The sequence below is a fragment of the Nerophis lumbriciformis genome, linkage group LG03, assembly GCF_033978685.3.
Source record: "Nerophis lumbriciformis linkage group LG03, RoL_Nlum_v2.1, whole genome shotgun sequence".
Classification (NCBI taxonomy): Eukaryota; Metazoa; Chordata; class Actinopteri; order Syngnathiformes; family Syngnathidae; genus Nerophis; species Nerophis lumbriciformis.
Genome location: NC_084550.2, coordinates 3,854,793 through 3,873,460, shown reverse-complemented (window position 1 = coordinate 3,873,460; position 18,668 = coordinate 3,854,793). Strand labels below are relative to the sequence as shown.

The 18,668-nt window shown below is 44.5% G+C and overlaps 1 protein-coding gene across 19 annotated transcripts in view; it reads right to left on the bottom strand.

The window, feature by feature from the left end:
• The window catches only part of camk2b1 (calcium/calmodulin-dependent protein kinase (CaM kinase) II beta 1), a 222,250-nt gene that overhangs the window by 90,323 nt on the left and 113,259 nt on the right, over positions 1-18,668 (bottom strand). The window lies entirely within an intron of this gene.

Genomic DNA, 18,668 nt, shown 5'->3' with positions numbered 1-18,668 from the left:
TTGTTAACAATATTAACTATATGTGTTAAACATGCTTGTATTATCTTTAAACACCTTTAACTTATTAATAATATTAACTATATGTATTAAACATGCTTGTATTATCATTAAACACCTTTAACTTGTTAACAATATTAACTATATGTATTAAACATTCTTGTATTATCATTAAACACCTTTAATTTATTAACAATATTAACTATGTGTTAAACATGATTGCATTATCATTAAACACCTTTAACTTGTTAACAATATTAACTATATGTGTTAAACATGCTTGTATTATCTTTAAACACCTTTAACTTATTAATAATATTAACAATATGTATTAAACATGCTTGTATTACCATTAAACACCTTTAACTTGTTAACAATATTAACTATATGTATTAAACATACTTGTATTATCATTAAACACCTTTAACTTGTTAACAATATTAACTATATGTATTAAACATACTTGTATTATCATTAAACACCTTTAATTTATTAACAATATTAACTATGTGTTAAACATGTTTGCATTATCATTAAACACCTTTAACTTGTTAACAAAAACATATATTTCATAAATAAGTAAATATAAATGATATATATGAATGAGGTAGATCCCCACGACTTGATCAATTGAAAAGTAGCTCGCCTGCAGAAAAAGTGTGAGCACCCCTGCTGTACATGCTATGGACAAACGTATTGGGACAATCCCATTGGATGACGTACCTAAAGCTTGGGAGTGTATTAAAATAAAAGTGACTTTTACAATCTCTTCCTTTCTCTCTCTCTCTCTCACTTCCTGTGACCTTTTTTTTAAGTGCATTTGCGAGTTCAATCACACACAATCACATCAGGCATGTTACATAAAAGAGTCTTCTCTCTTATCCTTTTATTTCCTCACCGCTCTTCCCTCCGCCTCGTACATGCTTTAATTTCCAGCCTCTAAGCTATTCTGATATTTTTTCCTTTAAAAAAAAAAAAAAGAGGCCTTAATTCTGCATGAATCTGAATATAACGTAGAGATTAAAAAAAAATGTGTGGTGTGAGAAAAACATAACAATGCAAGCATTATAATCCAATAATTGATTGTTGTGAGTACAAGTTATGAATGACAGAGAAGCTCTTGACACAATTGGACGCACAAAGGTATGCAGTACTTGGCTATAACCAGCAGAGGTGCTACACTCAGTGACTGTGATGCGCCAAACTTCATTATCAGGTAGCGTTTTTTTTGCCCCCGGCTTGTACCAAATGAGTGGCACAGCTATTAGTTAAAAAAAAAAACAATTATAATTGAGAACTTCAATTTATTTGCGTGTCGAATGTAGTTACTTTTTTAATCCATCAGATGGCGCCATTATGAAACACCAACACAGTATCAGAGCTAGTGTCGATACAGCCAGTGAGGGTGTCACGCACTAACCGAGGCGTCATTTACCCATCACTTCAGTATACTGTATACTAGAGATGCGCGGTTTGCGGACACAACCGCGGAGTCCGCGGATTATCCGCGGTTCGGGCGGTTGAAATAAAAAAAAATTAGATTTTATCCGCGGGTCGGGTCGGGCGGTTGAAATAAAAAAAAAAATTAGATTTTAAATAGATTCAGGCGGGTGGCAGTTAAACCAATTGGGAAATATATATACATAGTTAAATGTTGTTACCCACATACGAAAAACGAGCAGGCACCTGCAGCATATGCCACAACAGAAGAAGAAGAAAAAAAAAAGAGATGGACACTTTTACGGAGCGGAGAAGGGACGCCTCGCCGGGGTCCGGGACCGAGGCCCCTTCCCCCGAGAGGGCCCCACCGGGAGCCGTAGCTGAGGGCCCGACGCACGTCCAGGGTCACCACCGCGCCCACCGCACGACACCCCGCCGCGGCCGGCGTCACGCGCAGCAGGTAAGCAACTTACCTGCCCGCCACCCCCGTGGCCGGGGGCTCGTAACAGGGGTCACTCCGCGCGCTCCGCCCGCGCAGCTTACCTGCCCGCCACCCCCGTTGCCGGGGGCGCGTAACAGGGGTCACTCCGCGCGCAGTGCGCTCACGAAAGGGGTGGGGCAAGCAGAACTGGCGCTGCGGGATGAACCGAACGCCGGGTTAAGGCGCCCGATGCCGACGCTCATCAGACCCCAGAAAAGGTGTTGGTTGATATAGACAGCAGGACGGTGGCCATGGAAGTCGGAACCCGCTAAGGAGTGTGTAACAACCCACCTGCCGAATCAACTGGCCCTGAAAATGGATGGCGCTGGAGCGTCGGGCCCATACCCGGCCGTCGCCGGAAGCGAGAGCCGCGAGGGCTAGGCCGCGACGAGTAGGATGGGCGCCGCGGTGCGCGCTGAAGCCTCGGGCGTGAGCCCGGGTGCGAGGGACATCGCACCTCCACGCGCTTGGAGGTGCGCTCAGCGCGGCTCCCAGATGATTGCTGCATTGGATCAGTCGCCTTTCTTTAACAGCCAAAAGCTTTATAACCTCACTAATGCCTTGCATCGTCTATATTAGATATATAACAACGGGCGGGTGCGGGCGGGTGCGGTGTTGATTAAATGTTAATTCGGGTGGATGCGGATGGTTGACGACTTTTGTCATGCGGTTGCGGATGAAATAATTGCCTATCCGCGCATCTCTACTGTATACCTTTTTACTTCCTCTTTATTGACACATGTCCCAATACTTTAGCCCAAAGGTGTCCAAACATTTTGACTGGGGGGGCCGCATTGGGCCTAAAAATTTCGCCACGGGCGAAAAGCAATCAGAAATATCAAGCAGCTAAAATGTGCAAGTGTGGAGAGAGTGTTTTGTATTTTCCCCATCATCCCTTGTAATGGGTGTAGTTTAGATTTTTTTATGCTGATTGGGCGTTCCACGACCAGGACGAAAACCACACTGTTCCTCCTGAATCCGAGGTTCGACTATCCGGCGTAGCCTCCTCTCCAGTACACCTGAATAGACCTTACCGGGAAGGCTGAGGAGTGTGATCCCACGATAGTTAGAACACACCCTCCGGTTCCCCTTCTTAAAGAGAGGAACCACCACCCCGGTCTGCCAATCCAGAGGTACCGCCCCCGATGTCCACGCGATGCTGCAGAGTCTTGTCAACCAAGACAGCCCCACAGCATCCAGAGCCTTAAGGACCTCGGATTCAGGAGGAACAGTGTGGTTTTCGTCCTGGTCGTGGAACTGTGGACCAGCTCTATACTCTCGGCAGGGTCCTTGAGGGTGCATGGGAGTTTGCCCAACCAGTCTACATGTGCTTTGTGGACTTGGAGAAGGCATTCGACCGTGTCCCTCGGGAAGTCCTGTGGGGAGTGCTCAGAGAGTATGGGGTATCGGACTGTCTGATTTTGGCGGTCCGCTCCCTGGATGATCAGTGTCAGAGCTTGGTCCGCATTGCCGGCAGTAAGTCGGACACGTTTCTAGTTAGGGTTGGACTCCGCCAAGGCTGCCCTTTGTCACCGATTCTGTTCATAACTTTTATGGACAGAATTTCTAGGCGCAGTCAAGGCATTGAGGGGATCCGGTTTGGTGGCTGCAGGATTAGGTCTCTGCTTTTTGCAGATGATGTGGTCCTGATGGCTTCATCTGGCCAGGATCTTCAGCTCTCTCTGGATCGGTTCACAGCCGAGTGTGAAGCGACTGGGATGAGAATCAGCACCTCCAAGTCCGTGTCCATGGTTCTCTCCCGGAAAAGGGTGGAGTGCCATCTCCGGGTTGGGGAGGAGACCCTGCCCCAAGTGGAGGAGTTCAAGTACCTCGGAGTCTTGTTCACGAGTGAGGGAAGAGTGGATGGTGAGATCGACAGGCGGATCGGTGCGGCATCTTCAGTAATGCGGACGCTGTATCGATCCGTTGTGGTGAAGAAGGAGCTGAGCCGGAAGGCAAAGCTCTCAATTTACCGGTCGATCTACATTCCCATCCTCACCTATGGTCATGAGCTTTGGGTCATGACCGAAAGGACAAGATCACGGGTACAAGCGGCCGAAATGAGTTTCCTCCGCCGGGTGGCGGGGCTCTCCCTTAGAGATAGGGTGAGAAGCTCTGCCATCCGGGGGGAGCTCAAAGTAAAGCCGCTGCTCCTCCACATCGAGAGGAGCCAGATGAGGTGGTTCGGGCATCTGGTCAGGATGCCACCCGATCGCCTCCCTCGGGAGGTGTTTAGGGCACGTCCGACCGGTAGGAGGCCACGGGGAAGACCCAGGACACGTTGGGAAGACTATGTCTCCCGGCTGGCCTGGGAACGCCTCGGGATCCCCCGGGAGGAGCTGGACCAAGTGGCTGGGGAGAGGGACGTCTGGGCTTCCCTGCTTAGGCTGCTGCCCCCGCGACCCGACCTCGGATAAGCGGAAGAAGATGGATGGATGGATGATTGGGCGTTTAAAAAATATATATATATATCCACAAACTTCAATGAACAAGTTGTGTTTTGTGTGGCCATATTTATTGAATTTTTGTGCTGGTTTATTTATTTTTTCCTGCACAATGACTAGGGAAGGTTGTTTGGATTGGGTCATATAAGTAAATGTTGTGCACAAACACAAATTAAAGTACAATTAATGGCAAATAACTTGAGTTACTTTTGCTGGCCATCAGATGGCGACAAAATAGCAGCTATTTGACGGCGGACTACAAACCCTGTTTCCATATGAGTTGGGAAATTGTGTTAGATGTAAATATAAACGGAATACAATGATTTGCAAATCCTTTTCAACCCATATTCAGTTGAATATGCTACAAAGACAACATATTTGATGTTCAAACTCATAAACATTTTTTTTTTGTGCAAATAATCATTAACTTTAGAATTTGATGCCAGCAACACGTGACAAAGAAGTTGGGAAAGGTGGCAATAAATACTGATAAAGTTGAGGAATGCTCATCAAACACTTATTTGGAACATCCCACAGGTGTGCAGGTCAATTGGGAACAGGTGGGTGCCATGATTGGGTATAAAAACAGCTTCCCAAAAAATGCTCAGTCTTTCACAAGAAAGGATGGGGCGAGGTACACCCCTTTGTCCACAACTGCGTGAGCAAATAGTCAAACAGTTTAAGAACAACGTTTCTCAAAGTGCAATTGCAAGAAATTTAGGGATTTCAACATCTACGGTCCATAATATCATCAAAAAGTTCAGAGAATCTGGAGAAATCACTCCACGTAAGCGACATGGCCGGAAACCAACATTGAATGACCGTTACCTTCCATCCCTCAGACGGCACTGTATCAAAAACCGACATCAATCTCTAAAGGATATCACCACATGGGCTCAGGAACACTTCAGAAAACCACTGTCACTAAATACAGTTGGTCGCTACATCTGTAAGTGCAAGTTAAAGCTCTACTATGCAAAGCCAAAGCCATTTATCAACAACACCCAGAAACGCCGCCGGCTTCTCTGGGCCTGAGATCATCTAAGATAGACTCATGCAAAGTGGAAAAGTGTTCTGTGGTCTGACGAGTCCACATTTCAAATTGTTTTTGGAAATATTCAACATCGTGTCTTCCGGACCAAAGGGGCAGCGACTGTTATCGACGCAAAGTTCAAAAGCCAGCATCTGTGAGGGTATGGGGGTGCATTAGTGCCCAAAGCATGGGTAACTTACACATCTGTGAAGGCACCATTAATGCTGAAAGGTACATACAGGTTTTGGAACAACATATGCTGCCATCTAAGCGCCGTCTTTTTCATGGACGCCCCTGCTTATTTCAGCAAGATAATGCCAAGCCACATTCAGCACGTGTTACAACAGCGTGGCTTCGTAAAAAAAAAGAGTGCGGGTACTTTCCTGGCCCGCCTGCAGTCCAGACCTGTCTCCCATCGAAAATGTGTGGCGCATTATGAAGCGTAAAATACGACAGCGGAGACCCCCGGACTGTTGAACGACTGAAGCTCTACATAAAACAAGAATGGGAAAGAATTCCACTTTCAAAGCTTCAACAATTAGTTTCCTCAGTTCCCAATCGTTTATTTAGTGTAGTTAAAAGAAAAGGTGATGCAACACAGTGGTGAACATGCCCTTTCCCAACTATTTTGGCACGTGTTGCAGCCATGAAATTCTAAATTATTATTTGCAAAAAAAAAAAAAGTTTATGAGTTTGAACATCAAATATGTTGTCTTTGTAGCATATTCAACTGAATATGGGTTGAAAAGGATTTGCAAATCATTGTATTCCGTTTATATTTACATCTAACACAATTTCTCAACTCATATGGAAACGGGGTTTGTATTTGAATATTACAGGTAAAAGCCAGTAAATTAGAATATTTTGAAAAACTTGATTTATTTCAGTAATTGCATTCAAAAGGTGTAACTTGTACATTATATTTATTCATTGCACACATACTGATGCATTCAAATGTTTATTTCATTTAATTTTGATGATTTGAAGTGGCAACAAATGAAAATCCAAAATTCCGTGTGTCACAAAATTAGAATATTACTTAAGGCTAATACAAAAAAGGGATTTTTAGAAATGTTGGCCAACTGAAAAGTATGAAAATGAAAAATATGAGCATGTACAATACTCAATACTTGGTTGGAGCTCCTTTTGCCTCAATTACTGCGTTAATGCGGCGTGGCATGGAGTCGATGAGTTTCTGGCACTGCTCAGGTGTTATGAGAGCCCAGGTTGCTCTGATAGTGGCCTTCAACTCTTCTGCGTTTTTGGGTCTGGCATTCTGCATCTTCCTTTTCACAATGCCCCACAGATTTTCTATGGGGCTAAGGTCAGGGGAGTTGGCGGGCCAATTTAGAACAGAAATCCCATGGTCCGTAAACCAGGCACGGATAGATTTTGCGCTGTGTGCAGGCGCCAAGTCCTGTTGGAACTTGAAATCTCCATCTCCATAGAGCAGGTCAGCAGCAGGAAGCATGAAGTGCTCTAAAACTTGCTGGTAGACAGCTGCGTTGACCCTGGATCTCAGGAAACAGAGTGGACCGACACCAGCAGATGACATGGCACCCCAAACCATCACTGATGGTGGAAACTTTACACTAGACTTCAGGCAACGTGGATCCTGTGCCTCTCCTGTCTTCCTCCAGACTCTGGGACCTCGATTTCCAAAGGAAATGCACAATTTGCTTTCGTCAGAAAACATGACTTTGGACCACTCAGCAGCAGTCCAGCTCTTTTTTTCTTTAGCCCAGGTGAGACGCTTTCCGCGCTGTTTCTTGGTCAACAGTGGCTTGACACGAGGTATGCGGCAGTTGAAACCCATGTCTTTCAAGCGTCTCTTGGTGGTGGATCTTGAAGCACTGACTCCAGCAGCTGTCCACTCCTTCTGAATCTCCCCTACATTTTTGAATGGGTTTTTTTTCACAATCTTGACCAGGGCGCGGTGATCCCTATCGCTTGTACACTTTTTCTGACCACAGTTTTTCCTTCCCTTTGCCTCTCCATTAATGTGTTTGGACACAGAGCTCTGAGAACAGCCAGCCTCTTCAGCAATAACCTTTTGTGTCTTTCCCTCCTTGTGCAATGTGTCGATGGTTGCCTTTCGGACAGCTGTCAAATCTGAAGTCTTCCCCATGTTTGTGTAGGCTTCAGAACTGGACTGAGAGACCATTTAAAGCCCTTTGCAGGTGTTTTGAGTTAATCAGCTGATTAGTTTGTGGCACCAGGTGTCTTCAAAATGTAACCCTTACACAATATTCTAGTTTTGTGACACACGGAATTTTGGATTTTCATTTGTTGCCACTTCAAATCATCAAAATTAAATGAAATAAACATTTGAATGCATCAGTCTGTGTGCAATGAATAAATATAATGTACAAGTTACACCTTTTGAATGCAATTACTGAAATAAATCAAGTTTTTCAAAATATTCTAATTTACTGGCTTTTACCTGTATATGTAAATATAGTGACCGGTCAAATTGCTTATTGGACTCACGCCATCTCGCGGGTCTAAATGTAGTTTGGACACCCCTGCTTTAGCCCATTTAGTTTTAAAGAAAGGATGTAAGAGTGGAATGAAGGCACAGGTGTGTTGTAGTTGATATTCCATCGCCTCTGTCCCATGACTGCTGTGGACAAACATGGAGTTAAAATAGTGTGAAGTTACTTTGTGGTAGTTTAGGAAGATTAAAACAAAAGAATAATAGAAGTAAGGACTTTCAAAATCTTGGATTCTCTGCAGAAACCTGTAAAAAAAAAAACCACACACACACAGTTGGCATTGGAGGAGAAGCCTGGAGTACTCCTTACCTTGCCACAAATGACACATGAAGCAAGAAGAAAGAGGAGGAAGAAAATTAAATGAAACAAAAAGCTCTTAAAAGCGCTGCTGGGCGAGAGGCGAGGATGGGCGTGGATTCCCTCCGAGGTTTAAAAGTGACGTGGAGAACCACAGAAAAGTTTTTTTTTGTCGGCCAGTAGCGGGAGGCTCTATATTTGCGAGGATGAATATGCAAGACAGAGCCTGATAGGGGGAGGCAGCCCACTATAAATGTTTGATTGGAGCCTAGAAAAGGGGGGGGGGGGGGGGGGGGGGGGGGGGGGGGGGGGGGGGGGGGTCCCAGCAGGCCCCCTGGAAACAAGGACAACGTTGCTGCTGCTTTGGCTCTCATGGACTGTTGTTGTGTGTCTATTTTCTTTCCAAACAAAACCAGCTGGGTTTTTTCTTAACTGTAATACTAATATTCCAAATACACATCTAAAAGGTTTGCCCTGTCAAACTATAAGTATAAAACTACTTTTTTAAAGTCATCATTTCTTACTTCAAGCATGAAAAAAAAAAAATCGTGATGCCGAGCGCATATCATTATGTCAAGATAATAATCCCATGAAATCTTATACGTCTAGTCTCTTACGTGAATGAGATCAATAATATTATGTGTTAATCATTTCACACATAAGTCACAATTGAGTATAAGTCGCCAAACTATGAAAAAAACTGCGATTTATAGTCCGAAAATACGGTAATTTTGCTGTTTGCGTCAAGTCAAGATTAAAACAATATACATCCTAATCCACTTAAATGGAATATTCGCCATGTTTAATGTGTCTGAATATGAACATTCAATTAAACATGGTGAGTATATACAGGTAAAAGCCAGTAAATTAGAATATTTGGAAAAACTTGATTTATTTCAGTAATTGCATTCAAAAGGTGTAACTTGTACATTATATTTATTCATTGCACACAGACTGATGCATTCAAATGTTTATTTCATTTCATTTTGATGATTTGAAGTGGCAACAAATGAAAATCCAAAATTCCGTGTGTCACAAAATTAGAATATTACTTAAGGCTAATACAAAAAAGGGATTTTTAGAAATGTTGGCCAACTGAAAAGTATGAAAATGAAAAATATGAGCATGTACAATACTCAATACTTGGTTGGAGCTCTTTTTGCCTCAATTACTGCGTTAATGCGGCGTGGCATGGAGTCGATGAGTTTCTGGCACTGCTCAGGTGTTATGAGAGCCCAGGTTGCTCTGATAGTGGCCTTCAACTCTTCTGCGTTTTTGGGTCTGGCATTCTGCATCTTCCTTTTCACAATACCCCACAGATTTTCTATGGGGCTAAGGTCAGGGGAGTTGGCGGGCCAATTTAGAACAGAAATACCATGGTCCGTAAACCAGGCACGGGTAGATTTTGCGCTGTGTGCAGGCGCCAAGTCCTGTTGGAACTTGAAATCTCCATCTCCATAGAGCAGGTCAGCAGCAGGAAGCATGAAGTGCTCTAAAACTTGCTGGTAGACGGCTGCGTTGACCCTGGATCTCAGGAAACAGAGTGGACCGACACCAGCAGATGACATGGCACCCCAAACCATCACTGATGGTGGAAACTTTACACTAGACTTCAGGCAACGTGGATCCTGTGCCTCTCCTGTCTTCCTCCAGACTCTGGGACCTCGATTTCCAAAGGAAATGCAAAATTTGCTTTCGTCAGAAAACATGACTTTGGACCACTCAGCAGCAGTCCAGCTGGTGTCGGTCCACTCTGTTTCCTGAGATCCAGGGTCAACGCAGCCGTCTACCAGCAAGTTTTAGAGCACTTCATTCTTCCTGCTGCTGACCTGCTCTATGGAGATGGAGATTTCAAGTTCCAACAGGACTTGGCGCCTGCACACAGCGCAAAATCTACCCGTGCCTGGTTTATGGACCATGGTATTTCTGTTCTAAATTGGCCCGCCAACTCCCCTGACCTTAGCCCCATAGAAAATCTGTGGGGTATTGTGAAAAGGAAGATGCAGAATGCCAGACCCAAAAACGCAGAAGAGTTGAAGGCCACTATCAGAGCAACCGGGGCTCTCATAACACCTGAGCAGTGCCAGAAACTCATCGACTCCATGCCACGCCGCATTAACGCAGTAATTGAGGCAAAAGGAGCTCCAACCAAGTATTGAGTATTGTACATGCTCATATTTTTCATTTTCATACTTTTCAGTTGGCAAACATTTCTAAAAATCCCTTTTTTGTATTAGCCTTAAGTAATATTCTAATTTTGTGACACACGGAATTTTGGATTTTCATTTGTTGCCACTTCAAATCATCAAAATTAAATGAAATAAACATTTGAATGCATCAGTCTGTGTGCAATGAATAAATATAATGTACAAGTTACACCGTTTGAATGCAAATACTGAAATAAATCAAGTTTTTCAAAATATTCTAATTTACTGGCTTTTACCTGTAAAGTCTCGGAGCGAGCGCAATGCTAATTAAAGCATGTAAAGTCAATTGCAAAACAAAGTTAACCCGACTTTAGAAGGGCGAGAATTGGCCCAGCCTTGCATCTTCAACAGTGCTGACCATGCACATCAACAACACCCGTCCCCCCATTCCATTCCCCCCCCGTGCTGCAGCGCATGCACTGGTCCAGTGCCACCCTCATGCAGCATTCAGCGGCGCTTCTCGGCCATCCCTAAACGTCCAAGCTTGGTTGGTTAGACAGGAAGAGAGATACGAGGGGGAAAGATCTGGAATGCTGATGGAGATGGGGAAGGAGAAGTGAAGAAGACGAGGAAGGAGATGAGGAAAGTGAGAGTCAGCACTCCACATGGGTCCCAAGCCATGCTCTGAGGCAGCGTCCGGTCAGGATGATGAGGATGGCGGGGAGTGAGCATGGAGACCAATCAGAGCACAGAGCGACACGTGCACTCAAGTAGCTGGCTTTCTGTCAACGACTTGAAAAGTAAATGCAATGTTTACATCTCAGTGTAACGCCTCTACCAGTTCAGCTGCCTTCAGTTTGGTCCACAATGCTTTTTTATCCTACTTTGAAATAACTCAATGTAACTGTCACCCTTTCAAAAGCACCTCCACAGAACTTTAAGGTGACATATTTTGCCATTTCTTCACAGATTAACAGTGTTTGAAATACCAAAACTGTGACAGAATTACAGAAATGTGGAGGGGGGGCGTGGCCTGCGGGCCTGCAGCGAAGCGGGGTGTGCCAGGACCGGCCTCGAAGTCAGCGACAGGTGCGTAGATGGGCCCACCTGGGCCTTGTTATCTAATCACCTGTCACTCTGTATAAGCAGCAAACCGGGAGGAGAGAGGTGTTTGGAGCTGGAGCAAGAGCGCGAGCGTGACGAACACGGACAGAAAAAGACAGCCTGCTGACACAGAAAATAAAATTGTATTGTAACCCTGAGCGGAGGGTGTATATTGTAGTGTCCCGGAAGAGTTAGTGCTGCAAGGGGTTCTGGGTATTTGTTCTGTTGTGTTGCGGCGCGGATGTTCTCCCCAAATGTGTTTGTCATTCTTGTTTCACAGTGTGGCGCATATTTGTAACAGTGTTAAAGTTGTTTATACGACCACCCTCAATGCGACCTGTATGGCTGTTGACCAAGTATGCCTTGCATTCACTTATGTGTGTGAAAAGCCGTAGATATTATGTGACTGGGCCGGCACGCAAAGGCAGTGCCTTTAAGGTTTATTGTACTTCTCCCTACGTCCGTGTACACAGCGGCCTTTTAAGAATCGTTATCGAATCAATTGTAAACTCCTTTTATTTGTTTTTAAATGTCTAAACAACCTCGCGCCAACCTATCTCTCCGACCTCCTTCAGCCTTACTGCCCCACCCTGTTGGAATAATTGTTTGTAAGTTATCACAAAAGAAACGTTGTATTATGAATGCTGTCTTTCGAGGCCTAACAAGAGGAAGAAGGCTCGTGAAACTCCACTGTGATTTCAACACGGACAGATGGCAGGATCTGCTCAACTTCCAGAGGAACTCTCTTTGAAGTGTTAAACGAACTCTCTTTGAAGTATTTCACAAACTCTCTTCCAACTATTTGGTAACCGAGGTCAACGCTATTTACGACCCGCTGCCCTCTTGAAGTCGCTGTGGTCAGGAGACGGGAGGGGTTATCCATTGTCCTCCAACACCTGCCCCAGCTGGATCCAGGAAGAGCCCAAGCCCGAGAAATCCTCTTCTTGGACTTCAATGAGACCGAAAACAATGACTGTTTTACATACTTCCCATTCCTGCTGTGACATGGGTTGGTGCGTGAACATTGAACATCTGAATAAATGAGGAGACGAAAACCTTCTTCGTCAGAGCGTGGTGCAGGACTGTACAGAGAGTGCAGTGGCCATGTCTCTCCTCAATATTGAGTCCAAATTGAATTCTGTCTCTGTTTGATTCCTTGCCTTTTGTCTTGTTTAATAGATGTCCTCAGCGTTTGAACGTGACACACCCGATCCTTAAGATCGGCTGATCAGCTGCTGTTGACGGTCCCTGACACAAGGCTGAAGCTTAGAGGTGACAGAGCTTTCGCCGCTGCTGCTCCCAAGCTCTGGAACGACCTACCCCTGAGTGTTAGACAAGCCTCCTCTCTTCCTGTTTTTAAATCTATCTTAAAAACATTCTATGGCTTTTAACACTGAGTGATATCCATCCTGCAATGGCGCCCCATAATACACCTGCTGTGAACCTGTTTTTATGTTTTTATTTATTCTATTTTATTTATTTATTTTTTATCGTGTTCTGTTTGTGTTGTGTTGTGTTTGCTCGGTACTCGTTTTATCTTTTAACCTGCCCATTGTACAGCACTTTGGCTACCCCTGTGGTCAATTTTAAATGTGCTTTATAAATAAAGTTGATTTGATTTGATTTGAAGTCATACATTTTACTTTTTGAAACCGATACTTTCCGATATCACATTTTTAAAGCATTTATCGGGCCGATAATATCGGCAGTCCGATATTATCGGACATCTCTACACAAAACCCAGATTGTGATTTAGCGATTCGAACCATACTGGACTGTACCGCTTGGTGGTAAGGTGGAATTTGGGATTTCACAGCTAATTCTAACTAACTGGTAACCGAGCATAGGTTTGAGGAAGTTGTTTTTCCATTTATAATATCAAAACACTATTGCAAACCGTGCCACGCCAGTAGTCTATGTAAGAAAAATAATGATGCGATGACCCAACAAATTGGCATTTTTAATGATTTTGGAGATTAGGAGTGTAACGGTACACAAAAATTTCGGTTCAGTACTGTCAGAGGCAGATATTTACATATATCCGAATTTAAGTTGTACTTCTTTCATTTCTTAGTCATATTTGAACACAGCTCGTGTTTTCCATTTCTTCTCTTGATGCTCTGTCAGCAAGTAAACTGTGTGTGTTAACCTTGAGTTCTTTGGAATGTATTATGGCTAGGGAGACGTTGTGCTTGTATTATGGCTAGGGAGGGGGGAGGAAAGAGGGGTTTTTGGCGTTGGGAGGACAGACCATTTTTGGGAGGCGCAATAGAATGTTCTAGGGTTATTAGACTGGTCTCAATCAATGTATATTGGCAAAGCTTTGAGAATATACAACAAAATACCTATTCTGTCTCTGGTGGTTTTTCAACTCAGCTTTAAGTGTCGTAAAGAGCTTGGGAGCGAATTGTGACTTGAATTCCCTGGGAAGAACAACTGGTCCAAAACGCAACAGTACGTACCTCGGTTTAGAGGTCACGGTTCGGTTCATTTTCGGTACAGTAAGAAAACAACAAAATATACATTTCTGGGTTATTTATTTACCAAATTTGCAAAATCTTCCACCAAAAATATTTTTCTTAGTGTAATATTTGATGTGAAGTAATGGGAACCGAGGAGGCTACGCCGGATAGTAGAACCTCGGATCCAGGAGGAACAGTGTGGTTTTCGTCCTGGTCGTGGAACTGTGGATCAGCTCTATACTCTGGGCAGGGTCCTTGAGGGTGCATGGGAGTTTGCCCAACCAGTCTACATGTGCTTTGTGGACTTGGAGAAGGCATTCGACCGTGTCCCTCGGGAAGTCCTGTGGGGAGTGCTCAGAGAGTATGGGGTATCGGACTGTCTGATTGTGGCGGTTCGCTCCCTGTATGATCAGTGCCAGAGCTTGGTCCGCATTGCCGGCAGTAAGTCGGACACGTTTCCAGTGAGGGTTGGACTCCGCCAAGGCTGCCCTTTGTCACCCATTCTGTTCTGAACTTTTATGGACAGAATTTCTAGGCGCAGTCAAGGCGTTGAGGGGATCTGGTTTGGTGGCTGCAGGATTAGGTCTCGGCTTTTTAAACATGATGTGGTCCTGATGGCTTCATCTGGCCAGGATCTTCAGCTCTCGCTGGATCGGTTCGCAGCCGAGTGTGAAGCGACTGGGATGAGAATCAGCACCTCCCGAGTCCATGGTTCTCGCCCGGAAAAGGGTGGAGTGCCATCTCCGGGTTGGGGAGGACACCCTGCCCCAAGGGGAGCAGTTCAAGTACCTCGGAGTCTTGTTCACGAGTGGATGGTGAGATCGACAGGCGGATCGGTGCGGCGTCTTCAGTAATGCGGACGCTGTATCGATCCGTTGTGGTGAAGAAGGAGCTGAGCCGGAAGGCAAAGCTCTCAATTTACCGGTCGATCTACGTTCCCATCCTCACCTATGATCATGAGCTTTGGGTTATGACCGAAAGGACAAGATCACGGGTACAAGCGGCCCAAATGAGTTTCCTCCGCCGGGTGGCGGGGCTCTCCCTTAGAGATAGGGTGAGAAGCTCTGTCATTCGGGGGGAGCTCAAAGTAAAGCCGCTGCTCCTCCACATGGAGAGGAGCCAGATGAGGTGGTTCGGGCATCTGGTCAGGATGCCACCCGAACGCCTCCCTGGGGAGGTGTTTAGGGCATGTCCGACCGGTAGGAGGCCACGGGGAAGACCCAGGACACGTTGGGAAGACTATGTCTCCCGGCTGGCCTGGGAACGCCTCGGGATCCCCCGGGAAGAGCTGGACCAAGTGGCTGGGGAGAGGGAAGTCTGGGCTTCCCTGCTTAGGCTGCTGCCCCCGCGACCCGACCTCGGATAAGCGGAAGAAGATGGATGGATGGATGGATGAAGTAATGGGAACCTTGGATAGGTCAATAATTCATAATAACATTGATTTTGATTCAATATTATGTTTTGAGCAATGACAGTTTGAAAGAAAAAAAACCCAGCTTTGTTTTATTAGTCAACATTGCAACTTTTTCTAAATGACATTTAACCTTTTTTATTTCACTTTTGTTATGTTTTTGTTTATTTGAATAGTATTTTTAGAATGTGCCCGTGGGCCTTTAAAACATTAGCTGTGGGCCGCAAATGGCCTCCGGGGCACACTTTTGACACCCCTGCTATAGATAATTAAAAATGAAATGTGATAAATCTATGGATAAAAAGCAGAGCCTGGCGACGCATGCGCGTTTATCATAACTCTCTCTCTCTCTCTGTCTCTGCCCCTCCCTCACCAATGCTGCTGTTTGTTTATTTAATAATACCACCTTAACATTTGACAACCAAACAATTACACAAGGCGAATCAGTAAAGAATCTGGGTATTATCTTCCACCCAACTCTCTCCTTTGAATCACACATTAAGAGTGTTACTAAAACGGCCTTCTTTCATCTCCATAATATCGCTAAAATTCGTTCTATTTTATCCACTAGCGACGCTGAGATCATTATTCATGCGTCCGTTACGTCTCGTCTCGACTACTGTAACGTATTATTTTGGGGTCTCCCTATGTCTAGCATTAAAAGACTACAATTGGTACAAAATGCGGCTGCTAGACTTTTGACAAGAACAAGAAAGTTTGATCATATTACGCCTATACTGTATATACCTTTATATACATATATACATATATATATACCTATACTGGCTCACCTGCACTGGCTTCCTGTGCACTTAAGATGTGACTTTAAGGTTTTACTACTTACGTATAAAATACTACACGGTCTAGCTCCGTCCTATCTTGTCGATTGCATTGTACCATATGTCCCGGCAAGAAATCTGCGTTCAAAGAACTCCGGCTTATTAGTGATTCCCAGAGCCCAAAAAAAGTCTGCGGGCTATAGAGCGTTTTCTATTGGGGCTCCAGTACTATGGAATGCCCTCCCGGTAACAATTAGAGATGCTACCTCAGTAGAAGCATTTAAGTCCCATCTTCAAACTCATTTGTATACTCTAGCCTTTAAATAGCCCCCCTGTTAGACCAGTTGATCTGCCGTTTATTTTATTTTCTCCTCTGCTCCCCTATTCCTTGTGGGGGGGGGGGGGGGGGGGGGGCACAGGTCCGGTGGCCATGGATGAAGTGCTGGCTGTCCAGAGTCGGGACACGGGGTGGACCGCTCGCCTGTGCATCGGCTGGGAACATCTCTGCGCTGCTGACCCGTCTCCGCTCGGGATGGTTTCCTGCTGGCCCCACTATGGACTGGACTCTCACTATTATGTTGGATCCACTATGGACTGGACTCTCACTATTATGTTAGATCCACTATGGACTGGACTCTTACTATTATGTTGGATCCACTATGGACTGGACTCTCACACTATTATGTTAGATCCACTATGGACTGGACTCTCACTATTATGTTAGATCCACTATGGACTGGACTCTTACTATTATGTTAGATCCACTATGGACTGGACTCTCACTATTATGTTAGATCCACTATGGACTGGACTCTCACTATTATGTTAGATCCACTATGGACTGGACTCTCGCACTATTATGTTAGATCCACTATGGACTGGACTCTCGCACTATTATGTTAGACCCACTATGGACTGGACTCTCACTATTATGTTAGATCCACTATGGACTGGACTGTCACACTATTATGTTAGATCCACTATGGACTGGACTCTCACTATTATGTTAGATCCACTATGGACTGGACTCTCACACTATTATGTTAGATCCACTATGGACTGGACTCTCACTATTATGTTAGATCCACTATGGACTGGACTCTCACACTATTATGTTAGATCCACTATGGACTGGACTCTCACTATTATGTTAGATCCACTATGGACTGGACTTTCACTATTATGTTAGATCCACTATGGACTGGACTCTCTCACTATTATGTTAGATCCACTATGGACTGGACTCTCACTATTATGTTAGATCCACTATGGACTGGACTCTCACACTATTATGTTAGATCCACTATGGACTGGACTCTCACACTATTATGTTAGAGCCACTATGGACTGGACTCTCACTATTATGTTAGATCCACTATGGACTGGACTCTCACACTATTATGTTAGATCCACTATGGACTGGACTCTCACTATTATGTTAGATCCACTATGGACTGGACTCTCACACTATTATGTTAGATCCACTATGGACTGGACTCTCACACTATTATGTTAGATCCACTATGGACTGGACTCTCACACTATTATGTTAGATCCACTATGGACTGGACTCTCACTATTATGTTAGATCCACTATGGACTGGACTCTCACTATTATGTTAGATCCACTATGGACTGGACTCTCGCACTAATATGTTAGATCCACTATGGACTGGACTCTCGCACTATTATGTTAGATCCACTATGGACTGGACTCTCACTATTATGTTAGATCCACTATGGACTGGACTGTCACACTATTATGTTAGATCCACTATGGACTGGACTCTCACTACTATGTTAGATCCACTATGGACTGGACTCTCACACTATTATGTTAGATCCACTATGGACTGGACTCTCACTATTATGTTAGATCCACTATGGACTGGACTTTCACTATTATGTTAGATCCACTATGGACTGGACTCTCACACTATTATGTTAGCTCTACTATGGACTGGACTCTCACTATTATGTTAGATCCACTATGGACTGGACTCTTGCACTATTATGTTAGATCCACTATGGACTGGACTCTCACTATTATGTTAGATCCACTATGGACTGGACTCTCACACTATTATGTTAGATCCACTATGGACTGGACTCTCACACTATTATGTTAGATCCACTATGGACTGGACTCTCACACTATTATGTTAGATCCACTATGGACTGGACTCTCACACTATTATGTTAGATCCACTATGGACTGGACTCTCACACTATTATGTTAGATCCACTATGGACTGGACTCTTACTATTATGTTGGATCCACTATGGACTGGACTCTCACTATTATGTTAGATCCACTATGGACTGGACTCTCACTATTATGTTAGATCCACTATGGACTGGACTCTCACACTATTATGTTAGCTCTACTATGGACTGGACTCTCACACTATTATGTTAGATCCACTATGGACTGGACTCTCACACTATTATGTTAGATCCACTATGGACTGGACTCTCACACTATTATGTCAGACCCACTCGACATCCATTGCTTTCGGTCTCCCCTAGAGGGGGGGGGGTTACCCACATATGCGGTCCTCTCCCAGGTTTCTCATAG